The 12,075-nt window shown below is 32.4% G+C and overlaps 1 protein-coding gene across 11 annotated transcripts in view; it reads right to left on the reverse strand.

The window, feature by feature from the left end:
- The window catches only part of KCNT2 (potassium sodium-activated channel subfamily T member 2), a 379,220-nt gene that overhangs the window by 215,217 nt on the left and 151,928 nt on the right, over positions 1–12,075 (reverse strand). The window lies entirely within an intron of this gene.

Genomic DNA, 12,075 nt, shown 5'->3' on the forward strand with positions numbered 1-12,075 from the left:
TTTTTTTAAGATAACATACATTGTGCATCTGCCCTTACATATTGTCTCTGTATCAGTCTGTCTACAGAATGAGGTTCCTGAGTTCTGCAGGAAACAGGGAAAGAGGACATTAATTACATTGAGGTATGTGTGTGCTTTCTTTTTTCTGATAATGAGAGCTCGGTATAATTCACTTCTCCCCCCACCTCAGCTGTCTTAAAACTTAATAGCAGGTTTATACTTCATCCCTACTATGTTGATTTGTTGTTTCTTCTACTTCTGTTATAATGACCCAATTTCATGTCTGTTTTGAAAACTGCCTCCAACTTCTGTTGAAGATTATACAGTGTTTTTCTGTCTCCATTTGACAAATGAATAAATTAAGCCTCAGAGAAGCTATAATTTAACTGAAGTCACAGCAAAAAAGTGACACAACCAAGAAATCTTCAAATCCAATGAATTTCTGTTTTTAGCTAAAGCCCCTCCAGAGAGCTGCATATGTCCCTGTGAGAAATAAAGCCTAAGAAGAATGATTTCTTTGTTAAACTAAAAATCTGTCCCCTGAATTATGGCAACGAAAAATACTACTTTACATTTACATTTACATGTACTTTACAAAACGCTTTTATATAAATGATCTTGATCTTTGCGTTTATTCCGCACTGGGTCCTGCTTGACTTTATAATTAGAAAATAGAGAAGATTTAGTGAAAGGCAAACGAACAAACCAAAAAAGTCCCGTAGAGAAAAATGAAAGCACTTGGGGGATATCTGACTTGAAGAAAAGAAGACTGTGCTTCAATTGTCAATATAAAAGCTAATTATAAAGCAGGGGATTGAAAGTGGTTTTTCACCTTCCCAGCCGGCACACTAGAGGGAAGAAGCTCATATGAAATTCAAATGAGGTATTTAGAACATCCTAAAATCAATTTGCTAGAAAATGAGGAGCCTAAAAATAAATACTAAAAACTTAAATATAAAGGTAGAACAAGGGTCTATAATAAATATAATTCAGTGGGCTAATAGACAGGAATGAGAAAGAATTTTAAGTAGCTGAATGAGCCTGAATTATTAGGGATAATCAGAAATATTCTGTATACCATTTGCATAGCAAAATGTTGGTGAAAGTTATTATAACCTTGGGGCAGGAGATACCACCAGAATAAGCGATGGGTCTAGAGAAAGGAGACAGTGCTGAAATGAGGCTCTCAACACTCTGAATCAAAAATACTCTAAAGCACAGAAAGAGGGTAAATTACAACACCCTCTATCTATTTAAATAAAATATAAATGTAAAATATTATATATTTTATAACATAAAATAATTTAGAGAATTTACTAACAGGAAATCGTGAGAAGAACAGCAATGATACGTGACCCTGAGTATAAGGATACTAAAAGTCAGTTGAAACGCAAAAGTGTCTAAGCAATTTAAGGAGTTCAGTAACAGAAGAGGAATTAATAAGGGAAAGACAAGATGAAAAAATGAGGAGGAACTTTGTAAGAGAAAAAAAAAGATTTTATGGTGTTTTAAAAAGATGTATGAATTTTGCACAGGCTTCGTTGCTTGACGGTAAGAAAATGCTTTTATTATAATGAAAATGTACTATAAAAGCTCTGACGTTGACTATGGTTTGAAATAGACAGCCATCTGGTTGGACGGTATAGAGAGGGCTGTTTGGAGAAGTGAAAAATAAGAAATATTCTGGGATCCACTTGAGTAATATGATTCTTTATTAAAGTCTTCTGCTGCTATTATATTTTTATCAAGTTCTCCTTGCATTTTCACTAGTTTTTACTTTATATATTTAACTGCCACCTCTTTTGGATACAGAGGTAAATGAAGATCCTGTCTCCTTGTAAATTGTGCCATTTATCTTCTCTTCCTACCCTGTTAAGGTTTTTGTTTTGCTTTGTTTTTAATCAGAATTTCTATTGTGTTCATTCCCTAGGTGCTCTTTTCTAATCCATTGCCTTTAATGCTGGTCCATATGTTGATGGTTACCAAATTCACCACCTGGTCCCCACCCTTCTCCTAAACTCTGGGCTCCTACAGACACATGGCTACTCGACACCTTACCTTAGGTTTCTAAAATGTGTCTCAACTAGAATGGACTCTTTTCCTTCCTCTTCATGTTCCTTTCCAGATTTCCTTATCCTCACATATGGCATGACATTCAGTCAGTTTCCCAAAATGTAAATCTCAAAGCCATCTTCAATTTTCCTTTCTCTCTCACCTTACGTCCAATTTGTCATCAAAACTGTGTTACTTCTGTTAAAAAAAGAAACCATGGGCTCCAAATGGAGTCACTTGTGCTGAGCCTCACATCAGCAAACCAAGACTTAACTGCAGTTTTAGTCTCTCCCAAGAATGTACTCTTTAACCAGTCAGTCTGGAATCACCTGGTCAGCACAAGTGAGGTCATCTGCTGGATAGACCCCTGCCTTCCCCCATGGGAAAGTGACCTTGCCTGAAACAATCTACTCTTTGCTAATAAACTTCCTTTCCCCACCCTCTTTCTGCCTTTAAAAACCTTTCCTTTTCTATAGCTCTTCAGAGCTCCTTTCTATTTGCTAGATGGGCTGGCGCCCGATTCATGAACTGTTGAAGAAAGCCAATTTGATCTTCAGATTTACTCAGTTGAATTTCAGTTTTTAACCCTTCTAAATATTGGAGTAAAACACTTAACATGAGATCTACCCTCTTAACAAATCTATAAGTGTACAATAAATGATCTAAAGGTATAGTCATGGAATTAATCAATGGAAAAGGCATAACATGAACCCAGGATTGTATTGCTCCAATTTATGATTTTTACCATTATACCAAAGAGCAAGCACACCTCAGAGCTCACCGAAAAATAGCAACTCTGTGGTCACTCTGGTATGACAACAGCTGTCATTAAGATAGAAATTAAAGAAGTTCTTAATAAGTGACAGAAAATAACTGTGTTAAGACCAACCTGAGCGAAATGCACACAGAAAATGAAAAAGTTTCAGCACAGATTGAACCAGAATGGAGCATTTCTTAATTGTTGTAACGCTCTCTATTTTGGCCAAGGTCTCATACACCATTCTTACGGAGGAGCCAGCCGGTAACATAAATCAGTACGTGGCTTGTCCTGACCTTGAGGGGAATGCACTCACAGCTTGAGAATACAGGTAAGACAGTACAGGTGAGTCATGGCCTCAAATTGCACCATTCACAGCAGTGATGGACCTAGGCTCACAGCAATGATAAGAACTAGAATTAGAAGACAGTGCCTTGGGCACTTGGAAGGCTTATGCAGCAGTTCAAGACAAAGCTCCCAGTGCACAAATGGTTGGAGCTACACAGATGCAGCATAAGACTTACCAAGTATCTCAGCCCCAACCTGCAAGGAGGTCAACCTACCTTATTAAAATGACATATATAGAGTTTTGTTAATATGTGGCTGCTTCATTAAAAAAACAATACTAAAAAATAGTATAGGCACTGAAAACTTACACTTCATTTACATTCACATGAATTAAATATATTTTTTAAGTTTCAATGTTAGCTTATTATTTGCCTTTTAGAAAAATACGTTTATTTTTGAAATGTTTCATGAAGAGTGCTGGATTTAAGAGTCTAGTGAGCTTTGCTTCTTTACAAAACATTCTTAAGTGCTATCTTTGACACAGATCCATGCAAAATAATTTTAGTGTTATACAATTCTAAAACAAAATGTGAACATTTATTTAGGATTTAAAATACAGACTCTCATGCTACCCTCTTTAAAACGACTGAAAAATCGTAATTGATTTGCTTACTTAAATAGGTTCTAAATATAATAACAAAAGCACCTTAATTCCTAATCATTTGTAATTAGTGCTTTTTAAAATGGGCTTCTTTTAATATGTTAACCATACATTTAGTTATACAAGCTTGTTAAGCTTTGGCAATGTTTATAAGGAAAACATTAATTTGAATGAAAGGAAATATTGAGACTGTAAACTTTTTCACCACAAATTTCACCTGGTAAATGTCAATTTGTACAACAAAATGTTTTCAGAGGGAAAAAAAGTCACATGGCAGAAATAAATAAATATCAATGCACTCCCTATGAATCCCACTGCTGTGCAGAGTTACTGGAAAAATTTAATTAGCAATGGCATCCTGTGCTGAAAGCATCTAACACTTTGATTTCATGCTTGTAATTCAGACATTAGCATTCAAATCAGCCCACAACTTGCAATTTGGTATTTACTGAATGAATACCAATTAAATTGTTCCAAATAATCATTTTCATTTCCTGTAGAATGTCTGCCTAAAACCTAAGATTCCCATGGGATTTAAGATCATTTGAGATGTTGGGATTTCACATTTTCTAGAGAGAATTGTTGCTTTTGAAGTAATAATAAATATTGTTAAAAGAAAGTTCCCACTCTGCTGGGCATTGTCTTCGTGTCTATGCAAAAAAGGTTAGTAACCGATATCATAGGCCACGGATCTGAAGTCAACATACACTGCAATTTAGTAGTTCCTGAAAAGTGACCACACCCCACCCTATGCCCTGATGCACAAACACGCATTTTCTTTATTTCAAAATAATAGATAAACAGACTTTTCAGGAGAGGATTGGGATTTAGATCAGATGGGAGAAACAAAAGTGAGATCTCAGGAACCAAAAAAATCAAAGAAAGAAGTAGAAGAAAAAACAAACAAAAATCCTAAGAGATGATGGGAAGAGAAAAGCATGATAGTACATGTATTCCAATGCTCTCTAGTATCACATAGGAGGTGATAATTTCAGTAATTTTATTACATTGTTCTGCTCTCTCAAATTCTAACATTAAAAGAAAAATTCTCAAGATGTAAATTCTGAAGTTATATGGAGACAAAATTAACAGCCAAAATTTGATTTATCTGGAAGCTCCTATTTATGAGGTATGTGTAAGCAATTTATAAAAATTATCTCAAAGAGCATCTCTTTTTAACTAAAAAAGTTGTAGAAGTTTTGTCTCTCAGTTATATCTCTTTGACAGAAGTAACAGAACTAGAATGTCTTCATAAAACCATAGTGGCATAGAAGGTTACAATTATAAAGATTCTTTCCATCACCTGACACCAAAATGTGAAAAGAAGGCATTTAAAAGAACATTCTCAGAATATATGGTTTGAACATGCTTAGTTTACAATATATTTAAGTATCTTCAGTTGATAAGGAAATTGTCCTGGGATTTTTAACCCCGGAATGTTATTTTCTATCAATCGCAAACATTTGTTAAGCATCTTATATTTTCCAACCATAAGAGATACTGGACATAAAATGGTAAGAAAGGAAAACTGAAAATTTGTTATATATGATAAAAATCTGGCAGGAAACACTGATAATTAAAGAAGCATTATATATTTTATAATTTTTTCCATCACTGAGAAACATAAAGCTTGGGCATCTCCCATTAATTCAGATAAACTTCAAGAAAACTTCATAAAAGAGCTTCAATCTAAAAGGTGAGACTCAAAGGATAAGCAGGAGAGAAAGGTGAGGAATTTAGATTAAAAAATATATATATGAGAATCATTTTACAAATGTAAAGAAATTAATCATACAAATCATATTGAATGTGATCCTTACATTTCGCATTTTGTGTTAAATTTTGTTGCCTCTTTTTACATTCCTTAATTTTTGTGACTTTGTTTTGTTTTAAAAACTTACACATATTCATTTTGAAAATCTAAACCATAGCAGAAAGTATAAGAAAGTTAAAAAAAAAATCCTATGTCTGTATAGAATCACTTGATATATTCTTAGCTATATCTCTATAGAAACATAGAAGTATAGAAAGAGAGACAGATGAACAGGTAAATGGAAATAATTTGAACAAATTTTAATCATGTATATATGTGGTAATTTTATCTAAACATATATTTGTTGTTGATAAAACTAAAAAAATAAAGATTAGAAACTTGCTAAATTTAAAGTAACTATTCACACAAAAGAGAAAGTAATGGCTAAAATATTTTTCTATAGTTAATCCAAAATATCTTTACAAATGAAGAAAGTGTCATCTTAATGTCTTATTAAACTATTATCCTACTTCAAACAGTAATTTAAAATTCACAATAGAAATGAACAAATTATCATAATTCTATTTGATTTTTTAGTTTGATTATAATTTTTATATATCTAGGTTAATGACTTCTAGAACTTCACACAAATAATATTACAAAGGTTAAGGATGTGGGCTCTGGAACCAACCAATTTGCCTAGGTCCAGATCTGAGCTCTGCTTCTTACTAATCGTAGACTTTGGATAAACTAAGGCTTATCTTTCCATCTAACCTTTCTGTGCCTCAGTTTCTTGTCTGTCAAATGAGAATAATACCTACCATAGAAGGTTGTTGTGCAAAATTAAACAATTTATTACATGTAAAGCAATAAAAAAATTGGCTGGCAAAGAAGGTAAACATTAAATAAGTTTTAACTATCATTACTATTATGATGACATTTTAGGATCTCTTTGGGAACAGAGCATTCATGTCTGCTGCTACAAGTAAACTGATTTATCTCTTACTTCAAATCTTTTATCAAGACTTCTTTATTTTCCTTAATTTTGTAGATTTTGTCCTAAGGTAATTTTTTCAAGGAGACCTCACATGTGTCACACTCCCTACGTGTATTCATTTTTGAGATTATCAGTTGACGGCTTTCATACATAACTGACCATCTTGAGTGGTACAAAACCAATGTCACAGAGCCTTTCCCACAGAACTATTATTCTCCTAAAGACCATCAGAAGTCGCTGATTCTCAATTAGTGTGGTATGACAACTGGCTTTCTCTCACACGTTTACCCCATCTTCTAAGTGGAAACCTCCCTTGGCTAGGTGTCTTCACCATGGACAATAAAAATGGGGTCTCCGCCTCTGCTTGGATAAATCTTCAACTACACTTCTGATAAAATGAAGTGTGAAGATGGGGTTTCGCAGAGCCAGATCCAATGAGTACCTGTTGCACATACCACTGCTTCTCATAACATATATATTTTTTCCTTTATCTTTTTTTTCTTATTTTTGTAATACATGTTTAATGCTACATAGGTAGCATACTTTCTAAGTTCTTGTATATTTGAAAATAACTACATTATTCTCATAATTCAATGAGGGCTTAAATTCTATCAAAGTTTAGGTTCTAAATCAATTTTTCTTGGAAACTTGTGAACTGTGTTTTAGAAACTTTTAACTCAGATGAGAACATGGATATCAGATTGATTCTTATTCATTTGTAGGTAATGCCTTTATTTTTTCCTGAAGTCTTAGCACAGCTTACAGTAGATAAGTGGATATTTAAGATAGATATACTTAGTTGTTTTACTTTTTTTGCAAATTCCTTAACTACTTTGTGCCTCAAAGTTTCTTCATCTATAAAATAAGGACAATAGAACTTACCTTATAAGCTGTTAAAGGTTAAATTAGTTAATACATGTGCTCAGAAAAGTGCCTAACACATAGGAACCCCTTGAAATGTTAGCCATTATTCTCAGTATTTGATGTTTGAAAATAACTATACATTATTGTCATATTTCAAAAATTGCTTATTTGTTGCAGAATTTTAATTCAAAACCATGTTTCTTAGATTTTTATATTAATAATAATTACATTATTATTATTTATATACATTCAATAACCATATTCCGCTTTTCCTCAATTTGAATTCACCTTACTTGGTTAATTAACTGCCTAAAACTTGGCTGCTCACTTATGCAAAATTGAGTTGGGACAAATAGTTTTCTATTTGTTCTAGTGTGAAACAAGCCTGGGGACTGTTAGTCAGTTGCCAGATCTTTAGACAAATGCACTTTCTGTTGTTCATTTGTAATATAAGCAAAACAAATGTGACCAAACAAAACTAGTAATCAAATATCACGATGGTGCTGTACTGCTAGACCATGTTGTAACACTTTCTCCAAACTACAGTACTTAGCTTCTCTCTGTCCACTTCCCAAGTAGCTCTTTGCCTTAAGAGTCAATTCAGTAAATAGAGTTCAAGAACTTAAGCATCCAGTATTCAATAAGTATTAATCAAAGATGCACAGGAAAATCCCAAATACTTTTGAATTAAGCATGTTAATAATGTAATAGGCTCATTTTCTCCTTAAATAAGACTGAGGAGGTAAAATAAATTTTTTTACATTGGACTAAAACACAAAATATCCACTAACCTAATATAGCTCTTTGTTTTATAACTCTACAAAATAATATGAAAATATGTAATACATATTCAAATAAAAAATTTGAATCAAAGTAGGTGCAAAAATAAGTCTACTAGTGTAAAATTAGAAACACCAAATGCACTATAAATTAGAGTACTTATTATTGGTTAGAATATGCTGATAATTAAGCTAAAGTCATGCACTTAATTACCAGATGGACCAGTTGTCTCTGCTTTGTTACAGAGACACAGGCTGAATCACAATTTCCAGCTGTCTTGGAAGCGTGTATTACTGATCAGGAGGGGCACACAGCCGACACGTGGGAAGATTAGTGAAATTCCATTACAATGACAGGAAAAGCAATTCTGAGCACATTCCCTACAGGGAGAGGTCAGTAGCCTAATTTTTATTTCAGTTTGGCACTGAGCATGGTGTCTCTTATAGACGAATGCTTAATGATAGTCCTTTTTAATGTTCATAATGTTGAAGACAAGATACATTTTAAAACCATACAGCAGCTTTCCAAACAGGTAATATTAAGATGGTGAGATCCATGAACAACAGAGCCATTTCATCAAATATTAGTTCCTGAATCATTTGGGGCTTAAAATTTAATGTATGTATTAAAAGTTCTGATTCGGAAAAGCAATGATAGACTTGCTCTATGATACAACTTAACAGCAATTAATTATGACTAATTTCACCACAATGGAATATATATGTGTGTATATATACATACATACATAGATACAAATATATATACATACACATATTTACAAATATACATATAAAAATATGTACATATACACACAAACATATATATACATACATATATATACATATATATATATAATGGAATATTACTCAGCCATAAAAAAAGAATGAAATCTTGCCATTTGTGGCAACATGGATGAACCCAGAGGGTGTTAAGTTAAGTGAGACAGGGAAAGACAAATAATGTATGATTTCACTTATATGTGGAATCTAAAAAACAAAACAAATGAACAAACATATCAAAACAAACAGGTGGTTGCCAGAGGGGAGGGGGTCTGGGGACCGCATGAAATAGATGAGGAGAATTAAGAGGTACAAACTTACAGTTACAAAATAAATGAGTCACGGGAATGAAATGTACAGCATGGGGAATATAGTCAATAATAATGTAGTATCTTTGTATGATGATGATGGTGGTCAAAAGGTACAAACTTCCAGTTATAAGATAAATAAGTACCACGGATGTAATGTAAATCAGGATTAATATCAATATAATTAGCACTGCTCTGTTATATATGAAAATTGTTAAGAGAATAAATCCTGAGTTCCCATCACAAGGAAATTTTTTTCTTTTATTTTATATTTATATGAGATGATAGATAGTCACTAAACTTATCATGGCAATTATTTCATGATGTATATAAGCAAATCATTATCCTATACACCTTACATTTGTATAATGTTGTATGTCAATCATTTCCCAATAAAACTGGAAGGAAAAAAAAAAAGTAGTCAGTCCCCTGTCTGCTGCCTAGAATCATTTTTAGGCATCCTGATTCAGTTTCATAGTATTATTAACAAATTACTATGCTTAAACATTTTAGAGTAAATCTCTTTTTGCAGGTTCACATGATAATTCAATCATCTTGTATAAAGAGGACTTTTGAAATTAAAATTTTTGGAGTGTTTACACCATATGCCATGCCCTCTGCTAGACAGACATTTTATAAACATATCCAATTTAATCCTCATTTGAAAAAAACACAAAAATCTTATAGGGTGATTAATGTTGTACTCATTTAATGATGTGGAAAACAAGGTTAGATAAATAAGTAATTTGCCCAAGGCCTCCAAATTAGTATAGCCTTGAGTTTTAAACAAACAGTGTACATGTAAACGTTTATGACTTATCATTGCCAGAGACTGCTTATTGTTCCACAGCGTCGCATTTTTCTTTTTCTTGATAATATAATATTCAACTGGGTATTTGTTGCCCCGCCAGACTACATTTTTGCAGATCCCCTGCAGCTATTGTGTGGGTATATGACCAAATTCTAGCCTAAGTTATGCACACAATTTCTGGGTTGTGCCTTATATTCTTCTTTCCTAAGGATGGAGTTAGGATGTAATGGCAAGAGCAAAGCAGCCATACTAAACCATGGAAACCCTGTTTTGAGAATGGCTGAAAACAAGATATAAGCAAACTTTGTCTCCAACAGTATTAAGCTGATGTAACAATCTTGGACAGACTACCTAGATGTTTCTATTTGTGTAAGTTCTTGTATCTTTGTGTATATTTGTATTTTATAATATGTGTGTTGTAACTCTTTGGTAAAATAGCCTGATGATATAGCATTAGTAATGTATCATTGTTCATATTTTTCTTGTAGGTAACCCCACCATCAATGGTGAATTCGAATAAGACTTATTCTACCTTACTATGATGATCATGATTTATGAAGACATTTTGCTTGTAATGCTAGAGAAGAATACACAAAGAGATCAAACTTCAGTTTTTCCATCCTCGATATTATAATTTTAAAACATATTAATATAAATGTATTGAGTACATGTGATTAAAAACAATAACATTTTATGTACCTAAACTAACTCTATATAATAATTGCACATTAAAAGGTAGACTCATATCCATGTATTGGTGACAGCTTTAACATTAGATAATACCTGTCAAAACTACCACTCAAATGTCTAAAGTTTAAACATACATACACACAACAACAACAAAGTAACTATAATTGCAAATAAAACAAAAAGTGAAACACAAATGATTAAAGTGACAATAAACTGCATAATGGAAATTACATATAGATCATGAAAACCCTTTATCTAGCACAGAACTGTGGCATAAGAAAGTGGCAAAATTTGTGTAGTTGTTTCCTTTGAAAATAAAAAGTACTCAAGAAATAGATGTATAGGCAGAAAGTAAGAGCAAATAGAGAGCCCACTGTGGGTAGTTCACTGTGATGAGGATTCCTCCAGAACCAAAGTACTGGACTAAGTGTTATACAAAAATAATCTGTCCTTACTTTTGCATTAAAATTTCAATTACCTCTTTACCAAATTTACTTTAACAGACTCCCATAATATTTAGACTTATTCATTTTACTTTTTGTAATTTTCCAGCAATTAAGAAAGTAGCATGTGCATAGGTATATAAAAATTTTAATTTTAAATAATACTTTTCCTTAAGTAAAATGAGAAAATTCCTAAATTATCTAAATTATGTATCTTAAAATTAAGAACTTTTTGTGACATTAGAAGAGAAGGCATTACTGTTCGTATTTCAAATTTATGCAGTTAGATATTTACTAGGTAAATAATAAAAACAATTTGTGAAGAGTTAAAAAAAAATTAAATGATAAGATGGCATTGTGTCCATTTTAAAGGGGTATTTTATATTTAAAGGCATGGAATATCCTAAAATGTTTACTTTTTAAATATAAAAGTATGCAATAAAACATATTTTAAATCCATTTAATAGAGGAATTAATTGCATACTACTTAGGTGTAATAGTTGTTATATTGCTGTACCTACAACTATATTTACATACATATATCTATAGCTATACTTTAATCTAAAAATAGTATTGTACTAGTGATGAAGGCATTCTTCCTATTGTAGTACTTCCTAGTTAGCTTTTTCTCTTTCTCAATAGGTCAAATCCAGGTCAGAGCACAATTACACAAAATTAAGTTGAAAAACAGACATATCGTTCTACCTCATTTTTTGATTTTCACATTTTTTTTTTCTCTAGTAAGGCTCTGCATGAATCCATATGGGCAGTGCATCATTTCTCATTCCAAAAGAAGAAATACTGCTGGACATCACTAATCATTAGACAAATGCAAATCAAAACTACAATGAGGTATCACCTCACACCAGTCAGAATGGCCATCATCAAAAAA

The sequence above is a fragment of the Balaenoptera ricei genome, chromosome 1, assembly GCF_028023285.1.
Source record: "Balaenoptera ricei isolate mBalRic1 chromosome 1, mBalRic1.hap2, whole genome shotgun sequence".
Classification (NCBI taxonomy): domain Eukaryota; kingdom Metazoa; phylum Chordata; class Mammalia; order Artiodactyla; family Balaenopteridae; genus Balaenoptera; species Balaenoptera ricei.